This window comes from Spermophilus citellus (assembly GCF_964194105.1).
Source record: "Spermophilus citellus genome assembly, chromosome: 18".
Classification (NCBI taxonomy): domain Eukaryota; kingdom Metazoa; phylum Chordata; class Mammalia; order Rodentia; family Sciuridae; genus Spermophilus; species Spermophilus citellus.
Genome location: NC_138200.1, coordinates 64,204,464 through 64,219,211, shown reverse-complemented (window position 1 = coordinate 64,219,211; position 14,748 = coordinate 64,204,464).

Sequence of the window (14,748 nt, the reverse complement as noted above, 5' to 3'; positions counted from 1 at the left end):
TGCACTTAGACCATCACTCTTGTGGATGGCATTCAGTTAGGTCTCACTTTTGTTCACTTATATCTAAGCTGGTTATTGGGTAGGTCATGTTTAAGTCTAGTATTGGTATTTAGGTTCTCATTTACTCCGTTTATCCATCTGTTCCTTTGCTACCTCCTTCTTCCTGGTTGTTTTAGACAAAATGGATACTTTTTAGTACTCCAATTTATCTCCTTTATTTGGCTTTTTAGTTATATCATTGTACTATAGTTTTAGTAATTTCTCTAACAAATACACACATGTGTATTTACAGAATATCTAAATTCCCTAGTCATAGTAACAAAATTAAAAGAAACAGGTGACATCAACTTAACAGTCCATTTTATTTAACACCAAAATAGTGTCGTTTCAACAAGTAACAACTCTGGAAACTAATGAGATGTTGTTCATTCTAACAGTACATTCTTACTGTGCATCATACTGTGACAGAAAGGCAGTCCTACCAGAACAAAACTGTGTTTCATAGAAAAATATTTATCCTGCTTCTGCTTTTCATTTCAATTTTAACAAAAATTCCACAGTCCCTCAGTTTCACTGGTCACATTTCAAGTGCTCAGTCGCCACTGGCTAAGATATTGATACAACTTGTAGGTTCATGTTTTCATAATCTAGCTTAAAACACCACCAATAACTTCATTCACTTGGGAGTGCCCTCACAACAGCACAGCTCCACACATCCCTTCCCACCCTGTGTGCTATTTTTGTGTATTTTTTCCATTTCAATTAAAGATCCAATAGCATATGGTTATTGTTTTTGCTTTGAATGTCAGTAGTCCTTTAAAGTTTAACTATATTTTTAGTATGCAAACAAAATAATTTCTAAACATTAGACTTGAGGTTTGTTTACATTCTGACCCTTTCTGGGGCTCTTCCATCGCGATTGCAGACCTGAGTTCCCATCTGGTCTCAGTTCCTTTCAGCCTGAAGAACTTACTTTGGTGTTTCCTGTAGTACAAATCTGCTGGCAACACATTCTTTCAGCTTTCCTCATTTTAAAATGCCTTTAGTTTGATTTCATTTTTAGTTATATTTATGCTGGATATAGAATTCTATATTGAGAGTTTTTGTTTTGTTTTAGCCCTTTAAAGACCAGAGACAAATATCTCTGGATAATTTCTGCTGAGAAGTCAGCTCTCATCCTTATAGTCTTCCCCTGTATCTAATGTGTGTGTGTGTGTGTATATATATATATATATATATATATATATATATATATATATATATATATCCTTTCCTATATCAACTTTAATGTTTCTCTTTAGCTTTTACTTTTTTCAGCTTAACTGATTTTCTTTCTTTTAATCCTATATGGGGCTGTCTGATTTTTCTTTGTAGCAATGAATTGCTATTTTTGATCCACTATTGAAAATTTCAGCCTATATTCTTTTAGATGTTGATCTTCCATTTTATCCTTTCTAATACTCCAAGAAAAGGTGAAAACAAAGTTTCATTTCTCCATTAGATACCACCTCATAGGTCACTGCAGTGTCTTAAATTTCCCTCTTTCTCCTTCCCCTTGTCCTTCCTTCTTTTTGTAATTCTCTTTCTGCCTCAGTTTATATGATTTCTGAGGACCTGTCTTCAAGTTTAATGCTCCTTTCTTCTTTTTTTTTTTAATTGGTTGTTCACAACATTACAAAGCTCTTGACATATCATACTTCATATGATATGTCCTTTCTTCTTTCCTATAATTTGCATATGAAGTGTCCCCCCAAGGCTCATGTGTTGAGGTCCCAAATGCAGCATTGTTCAAAGGTAGAGATTGGGGAAGTGATTAGATCACGAGAGCTCTGATCTCATCAAAGGATTAGTCCACTGAAGAATTTAGTTCATAGCTGAATGAACGACTGGAAGGTAGTGGAAACTGTAGGAAGTGGAACCTAGCTGGAGGTAGTAGGTCCTTGGAGAATGCCTTTGGGGACTATATGTTGTCCCTGGTCCTTCTTTTCTATCTGCTTTCTGGCCACCAGAGGGTGAACAGCTTTTCTCCATCATGCCTTTCCACCATGATGTTCTGCCTCATCTTGGGCCAAAGCAATGGAGCTGAACTACCATGGACTGAAACCTCTGAAACCATGAGACAAAATAAATCTTTCCTTCTTTATGTTGTTTTCCACAGGTGTTTTGTCATAGTTATGAAAAGGTAAGACATTTGTGGTGTTCCTGTCAGCTACTAATCTATCAGGTAAAATTTTTGTTACAGATAAATACTACATTTTTCAATTCCAGAAAATCCACTTCCTTTTTTTTCCAAAGAAGTTCTAGATACCTTCTGAAATTCTTCATGTGTTTACTCATTAAATCATTCATTTTTAATAGGATTTTAAAATATTTTTACTTTTGTTATTTTAAAATTCTTATTTGGACATTATTATACTTGAATCGCCTCTGGGTCTGATTCAATTAACTCATTATTTTTTCTATTTTGGGAAAGTCTTCTAAATTTAACTGCATTACAAAACATTGTGTCTAGGAACAGTTCTCCCCTTTGAAGTTAAGCCCTTTTAGATATCTTTATGTCAGTAGCTCTTTGAGGCTTTAAAGGAAAGTATGATTTTTGTTATAGTTTTCCTAGTGAATTATGATTGTGTTGTTAGGGATAGAGGTCTTTCACATCTTTCTATATCCTACACAGAAATAGAACACCTCATTTAGGTTTTGTTGCATAAATAACATTGACAAAACCTAGTAGTTTAAAACAACAATCATTGTTTAGTTCCCATTTCTTTGGGTTGACAAATTGGTCTGGGTTCAACTTGGTGTTTTTTCTGATCTCATGTGGAAACTTCATGCATCTGTAGTCAAGTACTGGTCAGCTTGGAAGATCTGATCCTGAGCTTGGCTGGCTACCAGCTGGCACAATGAGGGCACCTGGGTGACCTGCATCTTACCCTGCAGCAGGCAAGCTTGGATTTGTCCCCATGCCAACTGGGCACACAATTAGCCAAAGCAGGAAATTTTGTTTGTTTGTTTTTTGAGGCTTATATTCAAAATATAATTTAACGATTTCATGTCTGCCACAATCTATTGGCCAAACAAGTGTATAAACTTTACTATTGATTGAAGGAGTTCCAGAGTCACATCAGCAAGGGTACATGTCATGGAAGAGGTAGGAATTGTGGCTAACTCTGCAGTCTACCAAGGAGTATAACAGTTTTTGTACTTCTGAATTTTTTCTTTTTTTCTTTTTTGCTTTTGCTTTTCAATTTATCATTAAAATTAGCTTTTGCAAGAGAATTTTTTAAAATTCTATGTTTTTTTATGTTTCTCAGGGGGAAAAATGAATCATAGACTATAATCACTCAAAACTAAAAATGCCCAATCTATGAGTAATAACAATGTCAGGTGATCACACAGTAACTTCAGGGAAGGAGAGAGAGGTTCTGTTCTACCCCAACCCAAAGTCTGCACTTGGATCAGGACTTTGGTTAGGTGGTGGAGGTGGATATCATAAGAATATCATTCTCAGCTTGAGACATTTGGGGAAGAAAGAAATCCATTTGGACCAGGACTAAATTTTGTATCATAAGAAAGATGGTTGAAGGAATCAGAGCTATTTACCATAGAGAAGAGAATTTTCACTAACAAGCCAGCCAGCTTCAAATATTAATAGATTTGTTTGGTTTAATCCTTTCTTTAAAATCTTAACATTAATAAACAAATATGGCTGGAAGAACAAACCATATTTCAATAATAACCCTAAATGTTAATGGCTTAAACTCACCAATTAAGAGACACAGGCTAGTTGAATGGATCACAAAACAAGACCCAACAATATGCTGCCTACAGGAGACGCATTTGATAGGAAAAGATATACATAGACTGAAGGTGAAAGGTTGGGAAAAATCATATCACTCATATGGACTGCGGAAACAAGCAGGAGTGTCCATACTCATATCAAATAAAATAGATTTCAAGCCAAAGTTAATCAAAAGGGATAAAGAGGGACACTACATACTGCTCAAGGGAACCATACACCAACAAGACATAACAATCATAAATATATATGCCCCAAACAATGGAGCAGCCATGTTCATCAAGCAAACTCTTCTCAAGTTCAAAAGTCTAATAGACCACCATAAAATAATCATGGGAGAATTCAACACACCTCTCTCACCACTGGACAGATCTTCCAAACAAAAGTTGAATAAGGAAACTACAGAACTCAATAACACAATTAACAACCTAGACTTAATTGACATATATAGAATATGCCACCCAACATCAAGCAGTTACACTTTTTTCTCAGCAGCACATGGATCCTTCTCAAAAATAGATCATATATTATGTCACAGGGCAACCCTTGGACAATATAAAGGAGTAGAGATAATACCATGCATCTTATCTGATCATAATGGAATGAAACTGAAAATCAACGATAAAAGAAGGAAGGAAAAATCATGCATCACTTGGAGAATGAACAATAGGTTACTGAATGATTAATGGGTTTTAGGAGACATCCAGGAGGAAATTAAAAAATTCTTAGAGTTAAATGAAAACACAGACACAACATATCGGAATCTATGGGACACATTGAAAGCAGTTCTAAGAGGAAAATTCATTGCTTGGAGTTCATTCCTTAAAAAAAGAAAAAAAACAACAAATAAATGATCTCATACTTCATCTCAAAATCCTAGAAAAAGAAGAGCAAAACAACAGCAAAAGAAGTAGAAGGCAAGAAATAATTAAAATCAGAGCTGAAATTAATGAAATTGAAACAAAAGAAACAATTGAAAAAATTGATAAAACTAAAAGTTGGTTCTTTGAAAAAATAAATAAAATCGACAGACCCTTAGCCATGCTAACGAAGAGAAGAAGAGAGAGAACTCAAATTACTAGCATATGGGATGAAAAAGGCAATATCACAACAGACACTTCAGAAATACAGAAGATAATCAGAAATTATTTTGAATCCTTATACTCCAATAAAATAGAAGATAGTAAAGGCATCGATAAATTTCTTAAGTCATATGCTCTGCCCAGATTGAGTCAGGAGGATATAGACAACCTAAACAGACCAATAACAATTGAGGAACTAGAAGAAACCATCAAAAGACTACCAACTAAGAAAAGCCCAGGACCGGATGGGTATACAGCAGAGTTTTACAAAACCTTTAAAGAGGAACTAACACCAATACTTTTCAAGCTATTTCAGGAAATAGAAAAAGAGGGAGAACTTCCAAATACATTCTATGAGGCCAACATCACCCTGATGCCTAAACCAGACAAAGACACTTCAAAGAAAGAAAACTACAGGCCAATATCTCTAATGAACCTAGATGCAAAAATCCTCAATAAAATTCTGGCAAATCGGATTCAAAAATATATCAAAAAAATTGTACACCATGATCAAGTAGGATTCATCCCTGGGATGCAAGGCTGGTTCAATATATGGAAATCAATAAATGTTATTCACCACATCAATAGACTTAAAAATAAGAACCATATGATCATCTCGATAGATGCAGGAAAAGCATTCGACAAAGTACAGCATCCCTTTATGTTCAAAACTCTAGAAAAATTAGGGATAACAGGATCATACCTCAACATAGTAAAAGCAATCTATGATAAGCCACAGGCTAGCATCATTCTGAATGGAGAAAAATTGAAGGCATTCCCTCTAAGATCTGGTACAAGACAGGGATGCCCTCTCTCACCATTTCTGTACAACATAGTCCTCGAAACACTGGCCAGAGCAATTAGACAGACGAAAGAAATTAAAGGCATAAAAATAGGAAAAGAAGAACTTAAATTATCACTATTTGCAGATGACATGATTCTATATCTAGCAGACCCAAAAGGGTCTACAAAGAAACTATTAGAGCTAATAAATGAATTCAGCAAAGTGGCAGGATATAAAATCAACACGCATAAATCAAAGGCATTCCTGTATATCAGCGACAAATCCTCTGAAATGGAAATGAGGACAACTACTCCATTCACAATATCCTCAAAAAAATAAAATAAAATACTTGGGAATCAACCTAACAAAAGAGGTGAAAGACTTGTACAATGAAAACTACAGAACCCTAAAGAGAGATATAGAAGAAGATCTTAGAAGATGGAAAAATATACCCTGTTCATGGATAGGCAGAACTAACATCATCAAAATGGCGATATTACCAAAAGTTCTCTATAAGTTCAATGCAATGCCAATCAAAATCCCAATGGCATTTCTTGTAGAAATAGAGAAAGCAATCATGAAATTCATATGGAAAAATAAAAGACCCAGAATAGCAAAAACAATGCTAAGCAGGAAGTGTGAATCAGGCGGTATAGCGATACCAGACTTCAAACTATACTACAGAGCAATAGTAACAAAAACAGCATGGTACTGGTACCAAAACAGGCGGGTGGACCAATGGTATAGAATAGAGGACACAGAAACCAATCCACAAAACTACAACTATCTTATATTTGATAAAGGGGCTAAAAGCATGCAATGGAGGAAGGATAGCATCTTCAACAAATGGTGCTAGGAAAACTGGAAATCCATTTGCATCAAAATGAAACTGAATCCCTTTCTCTCGCCATGCACAAAAGTTAACTCAAAATGGATCAAGGAGCTTGATATCAAATCAGAGACATGGCGTCTGATAGAAGAAAAAGTTGGCTATGATCTATATACTGTGGGGTCGGGCTCCAAATTCCTCAATAGGAGACCCATAGCGCAAGAGTTAATAACTAGAATCAACAAATGGGACTTACTCAAACTAAAAAGTTTTTTCTCAGCAAAAGAAACAATAAGAGAGGTAAATAGGGAGCCTACGTCCTGGGAACAAATCTTTACTCCTCACACTTCAGATAGAGCCCTAATATCCAGAGTATACAAAGAACTCAAAAAATTAGACAATAAGATAACAAATAACCCAATCAACAAATGGGCCAAGGACCTGAACAGACACTTCTCAGAGGAGGACATACAATCAATCAACAAGTACATGAAAAAATGCTCACCATCGCTAGCAGTCAGAGAAATGCAAATCAAAACCACCCTAAGATACCATCTCACTCCAGTAAGATTGGCAGCCATTACGAAGTCCAACAACAACAAGTGCTGGCGAAGATGTGGGGAAAAGGGTACACTTGTTCATTGTTGGTGGGACTGCAAATTGGTGCAGCCAATTTGGAAAGCAGTATGGAGATTTCTTGGAAAGCTGGGAATGGAACCACCATTTGACCCAGCTATTCCCCTTCTCGGTCTATTCCCTAAAGACCTAATAAGAGCATGCTACAGGGACACTGCTACATCGATGTTCATAGCAGCACAATTCACGATAGCAAGATTGTGGAACCAACCTAGATGCCCTTCAATAGATGAATGGATAAAAAAATGTGGCATTTATACACAATGGAGTATTACTCTGCATTAAAAAATGACAAAATCATAGAATTTGGAAGGAAATGGATGGCATTGGAGCAGATTATGCTAAGTGAAGCCAGCCAATCCCTAAAAAAACAAATGCTAAATGTCTTCTTTGATATAAGGGGAGTAACTAAGGACAGGGTAGGGACGAAGAGCATGAGAAGAAGATTAACATTAAACAGGGATGAGAGGTGGGAGGGAAAGGGAGAGAGAAGGGAAATTGCATGGAAATGGAAGGTGATCCTCAGGGTTATACAAAATTACATACAAGAGGAAGTGAGGGGTAAGGAAAGAATAATACAAGTGGAAGAAATGATTTACAGTAGAGGGGGTAGAGAGAGAAGAGAGGAGGGGAGGGGAGGGGAGGGAATGGGGGATAGTAGAGGATAGGAAAGGCAGCAGAATACAACAGACACTAGAATGGCAATGTGTAAATCAATGGAAGTGTAAATGATGTGATTCAGCAATCTGTATACGGGGTAAAAATGGGAGTTCATAACCCACTTGAATCAAACTGTGAAATATGATATATCAAGAACTATATAATGTTTTGAATGACCAACAACAAAAAAAAATAATGATAAGTTATTGATTTAAGAGGATGAAAGTTACCTCTGTAATCCAGATTTTTCTTAATATAGATTGAATTCTAGCATTCTATCAAAAAAAAAGGAAAAAGCAGCTTTACATGTATGAAGACATGAATTGGTGTGAGCATATTTTATATACAAACAGAGATATGAAAAATTGTGTTCTATATGTGTAATAAGAATTGTGATGCATTCTGCTATCGTGTATTTAAAAAATAAAAGCAATTTTTAAAAAATCTTAAATGAGGGATTGTTTTATCTAAACTAGTTTTCTTTGAGATATAATTCATATCATAAAGTTTACCATTTTAAACTGTATAATTCTAGGGGTTTTCATTATCTTCACAAAGCTGTACAACAACCATAACTATCTATTTCCTTATGCCCCCACAAAACGAACCTTATACCTCTTAGCAGTCGTTCTCTATTCCTCTTCATTGCAGTCCCTGAAAACCACTGTGACTGCTGTCCTGTACACTTCATATCAATGGAATCATACAACAGCTGGTCTTTGGTGGCCGCCTTCAGTCATTCAGTGCAGTGTTTTCTAGATTCATCCATGCTGTGACCCCTATCAGTATTCCATTCCTTTTTAAAGCTGAATAATACTTATTCGATGGATAACTTCTCTAATGCACTCCTTAGTTGATAGGAATTTGAGTTGTTTCTACTTTAAGCTATCATAAATAATGCCACTGTGAATATCTCAGTGTAAATTCTTGAGCAAACATATATTTTTTATTTTCTTAGATGGATTGCTAGAAGGAAGTTGTTGGGTATTTCAATGTACTCACAGAGGCAGAACCAGTGCCAAGAGCCACATATTTTCATAAGAAACTATGTGCACGGTGGCCTACTCTTCCTAGTAAGCTGAAGAGTGGCCTGCCCCTAGAGTGGAGGAAGGACAGCAGGCTGAAAGTCTTGGCAGGGAGGGGATATTCAACAAACTCGAGGCAGGAGCAGAGGGCTGCAGGGCCAACATCAGGGAGCCAGACTGCTGGCATTAAGAGTTAACTTGTACCATTTGTCTTTGTGTGACCTGTGCTAAACCATTTAGTCTGGTTCAATTTCTAAATTTCCTCATCTTTAAAATAAAAGAACAGCCTTAACTCAACATTAAATTACATAGTAGAAGTAAAGCTCCAGTAGGGCCTGGTACAGAGTAAACACACAATAGACCAGAGTAGAAATTCTTTCTTAAGACACAAATTGGGGATCTCCTTATCTTTTCACTCTTTTACTCATAATCCTCTGTTTCTTATTTCCTCAAGGATATTTTTTCCAAATAGTTTCAACAGACTATAGATTGATTAAAAATCACCTGGAAGCTAACTCACACTCGACAAAATTCCTTAGAGAACTGATCTAATTCCAGATTCAAAAGAATAAATTCAAAGGGGAGTTTGTTGCCAAGGTCTAATTCCTTAAGGGAATTCAGGCTCCCTTTAGCCAGCAAGATGGTTTCTGGACAGATGACCTTACAACTATCACTTCCAACTCTCAGAAGGACTCTGTAGCTCAAAGCAAACCTACAAACATGGACCTCCAGGCTCCCTTCCTTGTATCCTCCCAGAAAGTTCTGGAGCTGAAGCCACCCACACTATCCAAAGAAAATTAGCAGGGCATGTCTCAATAACTTTTGGCTGTGCACAGGGAGGAGGGTTTGTCAAATGAGCATCTCTGTCCTAGGTGTCCAGGGAGCTTAGCATTTGCAGCAAAGGCTTAGAAGGAAGGACTTCGGAGGAAGGGGCAGTGTTCTGTGGGTTTGGTTTGTCTCCTAAACTATTAGTCCCCACCATTCAAAGTTCAGCCCATGGACCAACAGCAGGCATAATCTGGGAGCTTATTAGAAATGAGATCTATTGCAACAGACCAGCTGCCTCAGACTCAGCATTATATCAAGATCTCCAAAGGAATGAAAGGTGCAGTGAAATTTAAGAAGCTTTGCTCCAACCTACTTGAGCAGCAGTTCTACTTCCTAAGAATTATTACATAATGATTTTCAATTTTTTTACATTTTTTGATTGATTTTTAAAAAAAATAAATGACAGCAGAATGCATTACAATTCTTATTACACATATGTAGCACAATTTTTCATATCTCTGGTTGTATATAAACTATGTGGATACCAATTTGTGTCTTCATACATGTACTTTGGATAATGGTGTCCATCACATTCCACCATCCTTCCTAACCCTGTGCCCCCTCCCTTTCCCTTCCACCCCTCTATCCTAATCTTCCCATGCTCCCCCTCCCTACCCCACTATGAATTAGCCTCCTTATATCAGAGAAAACACTTGGCATTTGTTTATTGGGGATTGGCTAACTTCACTTAGCATGATATTCTCTAACTCCATCCATTTACTTGCAAATGCCATAATTTTATTCTTTTTATTGCTGAGTAAAATTCCATTTTGTGTATATGCCACATTTTTTTATCCATTCATTTACTGAAGGGCATCTAGGTTGGTTCCACAGTTTAGCTATTGTGAATTGTGCTGCTATAAACATTGATGTGGCTGTGTCCCTGTAGTATGCTTTTTTAAAAATCTTTGGGTATAGTCCAAGGAGAGGGATAGCTGGGTCAAATGGTGGTTCCATTCCCAGATTTCCAAGGAATCTCCATACTGCTTTCTGTATTGGCTACACCAATTTGCAGTCCCACCATCAATGAATGAGTGTACCTTTTCCCTCACATCCTCGCCAACACTTATTGTTGTTTGTCTTCATAATGGCTGCCATTCTGACAGGAGTGAAATGATATCTTAGAGTAGTTTTGATCTACATTTCTCTAATTGCTAGAGATGATAAACATTTTTTCATATATTTGTTGATTGATTGTATATCCTCTTCTGAGAAGTGTCTGTTCAGGTCCTTGGCACATTTATTAATTGGATTATTTGTGGGTTTTTTTGGTACTTAGCCTTTTGAGTTCTTTATATACCCTAGAGATTAGTGCTCTATCTGATGTGTGAGGGGTAAAAATTTTCTCCCAGGATGTAGGCTTTCTGTTCACCTCACAGATTGTTTCTTTTGCTGAGTACAAACTTTTAAATTTGAACCCATCCCATTTAAGAGCCTCTGCGCTCAGTGTACCACCAAATGACTAGCTCATCAAGTTTAAGGAGGTCATTGAAACAATGCCAATAGTTCTTTATGTAGCAAACAACATACACACAAGTATGCACTCTGTATGTGTATGTTCTATGCCTGTGGTTTCACATCTATGGACTCAATCAATAGTGGAGATAGAAAATAGTCCAAAAAAACTGTGTCTGTACTGCAAACACACAGATTTTATCATGTCATTATTCCTAAAAAATACAGAACCACTATTCATGTTGTATTTATGTTGTAATAGATATTGCAAGTAATCTAGACATGTACTAAAGAACACAGAAGCAGGTGCTTGAGTTATATGCATATATGATGCTGTTTTATAGAGGGGGTCCCTGCATCCCTAAGTTTTGATACCTGCAGTAGATTTTTGAACCAATCCCCAATGGATACATAAGCATGATTGTGTGTGTTTGCATGTGCATGTGCACATATCCCTGGAGATATAGAGAACTTAATATTTACCAGGCACCAATCCTGAGCACTTTACATGTGCTAACATGCTTAAATTTCATAGCAGCCCCATGAGGAGGTTCTATTACTATGTCCATCTTAGAAATGGACAAAAAAAATTAAGCCCAACCCAAAGTGAGCCAGTTGACAAGTGGCAAAGCTGTGATTCCAATGGTGGCCCTGCAAGCCATGCTGTCACCCACTATGCTATGCTGCTGCATAAAAGTTCTGTAGCAGTCAAAAACTTGACTGTGGTATTAGGGAACTCTCCCCACTTGAGGTGTTAAAATTTACTTTGGTGGAAGTGAAGTCCTACAGCCTAGACTAAAAGAGACTGAGTCCCAAACAGAAAGTTCCATAGGGTTCCAAGATCCAAAGCCACAGGAGCACAGAAAGCATTCTCCTCATGCAAGCCCAGGGCTGCTCTTTCTGCACAGGGTCCCTAGTCTGCCCTGGTTCCTTGCTGGTCCTCCTGCTTTGCCCTGCTCCTCTTCTCTCCGTTTATTGCTATTAGTTCATCTTGACAGGCTTCTTATGTCTTCAACCAGTTGCTACAAGCTTGTTTTGCCCACCTGGCGACCAAAACATACCCCTGCACTTTCCTTCCAACCACAAGCCATTCTTGCTCCTACCAGATTAGTTCATCCTCTCCTTGCTGGTTTTGGGGGCACAGCTGCTCATTCCTGTGCTGCTCTGATTCTGAGTGAGGCATCACCTTTGGCTTGGGTCTCCAGTCAGTCATGAACATGAATCAGGGTCCACGTCAAGTGGCAGTAATCTTTGAGATTGCTTCAGTAAAGCTTTTGCTCTTCCATGACTACAGTTCAAACAGCCTCCACCTGGTGCAGAGATACCCTAAAGCTGTCCTCTTAAATGAACCAAATGGCATCTTTCAAGAAAGCATTTGAAATTTCCTGCATTCAGCATCACTAATTTATTTCTAAACATTTTGAAAACTATGTTTGCATTTGAAATGTATTTTCCTTTCATATGACGGAGTTGGCTCATCCCCCAACCCATTTTTATAAAGAGAGTGATGTTTGATGTTATGATGCTTTTAAATTTTTTACTTTACATTGATGGTTCTCAAAATTTAGTGTACATGAGATTGATGTCAGGAGCCCAACACAAATGAATTTATATTTAGTTTCTAGAGTTTCCCCTTCGGGTCTGATGTTGGCAGATCTATAGTGGGACAACTAAGAAATCTGCATTTTCAAAATAATCCTTCATTGGTCACCCCCACTCCCACTCTTCTATAAGTGTTGATGGGTATGCTTGGAGAAATGCTAAAACAGGGTGAAAAAGTCTGTGTGCAGAATTTAGGCATTTATTAACTTAGGTGGGAAAAAATTTTACAGCCTTATTTTCTATATCTTCTAAACTCAATATAGCAGTTTTTTCAATAATGAACATGCACCACAAACGATGATTGTATTAGCATGCCTATGAATTTGTCACCAATATAAATCACAGATATTTTCATATCACCCAGATTTTGCAAGAAATCTCAAAACATCTTCTACATTCATTAGCTGTAGTTGTAATTATAGTTCTACAAAGTTATAGATTTATGAGACTTGCCACTAGATCTTGTCAATATGTAAATCTAAAAAGCACATCATAAGTCTTGCTTTAGTATTCTGATAATTGCAATTTAATAGAATTGGCTGTCTTCATAATTCAACATGTATATTTTGCACTTAAAAACATTTTTCTGAGAAGAGCTTCATAGACTTCATCAGACTGCTAAAGGACTCAAGACCCTCCTTTCTCAAGCCTCCCCTTTTCCACCTGTGACTCCCACAGGACAAGTTAGTTGGGTGGGCTGGTTGCCTGACTCAAAGGAAACCTATGGTGCCAGTGAGTGGGAGGCCTGGGGCCAAGAGGTCTATAGAATCAGGACCACAGTAGATTCTAGTGCAAGCCAGCCATGCAGGTGATGCAGAAGAGACTGAAAAGAACTGTCCTGTGGAAATAATCCTACAGTGATGGTGCAGCAAGCAGGAATCAGCCCCACAAGCTCAGATCTGTGATCCAGGAGGAGTGGAGAGAGAAGGACAGTTCTGGTTTCCCTGAAGCTCAGCTACACTCCCTGCCCTGGACCTGCACAAGATGTGCTGTCTCCTTACTGATCTCCCCTCCCTTTCCTACCGCAGTTTCTTCTCCTCACAGCACTCTTGTTCCTTGCTAACACTCATTCCAGTGTCTGTGTTGGTGCATATCATTGTGTAGCTGCTTAGTGACAAAGGATCTGGATGTTCAGGTCAGACTTCCTTGAGTCTGTCCTCTGCAGCCTCCTGGTTATAAGAAGGTAGGCAAGCTACCTAGCTTTTCTATACCCCATTGCCTCCTCAGGAAAATGAGGACAATAACAGTGGTTACCTAAAATGGGCATCAGATGAATGAATATATGTAAAATTTATGCCTGGAACACAGCGCTCAGAATTGTATGCAATCACGATGCTCCTTGTCCCCAAGACACAGGCCTTGGGCTCTATGAGGTCCATACCTGCTCACCTCTCCTTTGAGCAGAGCTCAAAACAAAGCCGCCCGTGATGCACAGGCCTGGATCTAGACTGCTCCCTCCCCATAGACTGGCACTTTCTATTGGCAGCCTTCGACTTGTTCCTCTTGCAGAGCTTTCCTTGGCAGGATTGTGAAGCTTTTCTCTAGGAGTCCTCTTTCATTATTAGGATGGATTTACTTATTTGTGAGACACTGTTTTCTCAGGTGCTGACGTTTCTCTACTTGTCTGAGCCAACAGCACCATTCATCTGACATCTCCACTGACAACAATGCAAGTGGCTCTGACCCATGCTGAGCTGGTGAACCCTCAGGACAGTGTGTGCTCAGGCACAGAGCTGCACATACTCAGGGCAGAGGACGCACAGTTACAAAGGCAGCCCTGACCTGGATGCACTAGCTCCAATAAAGGTTGGCCAACTCCTGAGGCAACTACCTGACCTCTTCCATGTCCTCCATGAGGCGACCCTGGGTGCTTCCTCTCCTATTAGCAAGTACTCCAGCACCAGGCTCTGAGTACAAATGCACAGTGCAGTAGCTACTCTTCATGAACACACCCCTGCCCTTGGGGCTGTCAAAGATGTGGACACAGAGAGCTTGTTCAAAGGGTCCAATTTCAGATCTCAAATCTATTTGACTTAACCTCTGTCCCTCTA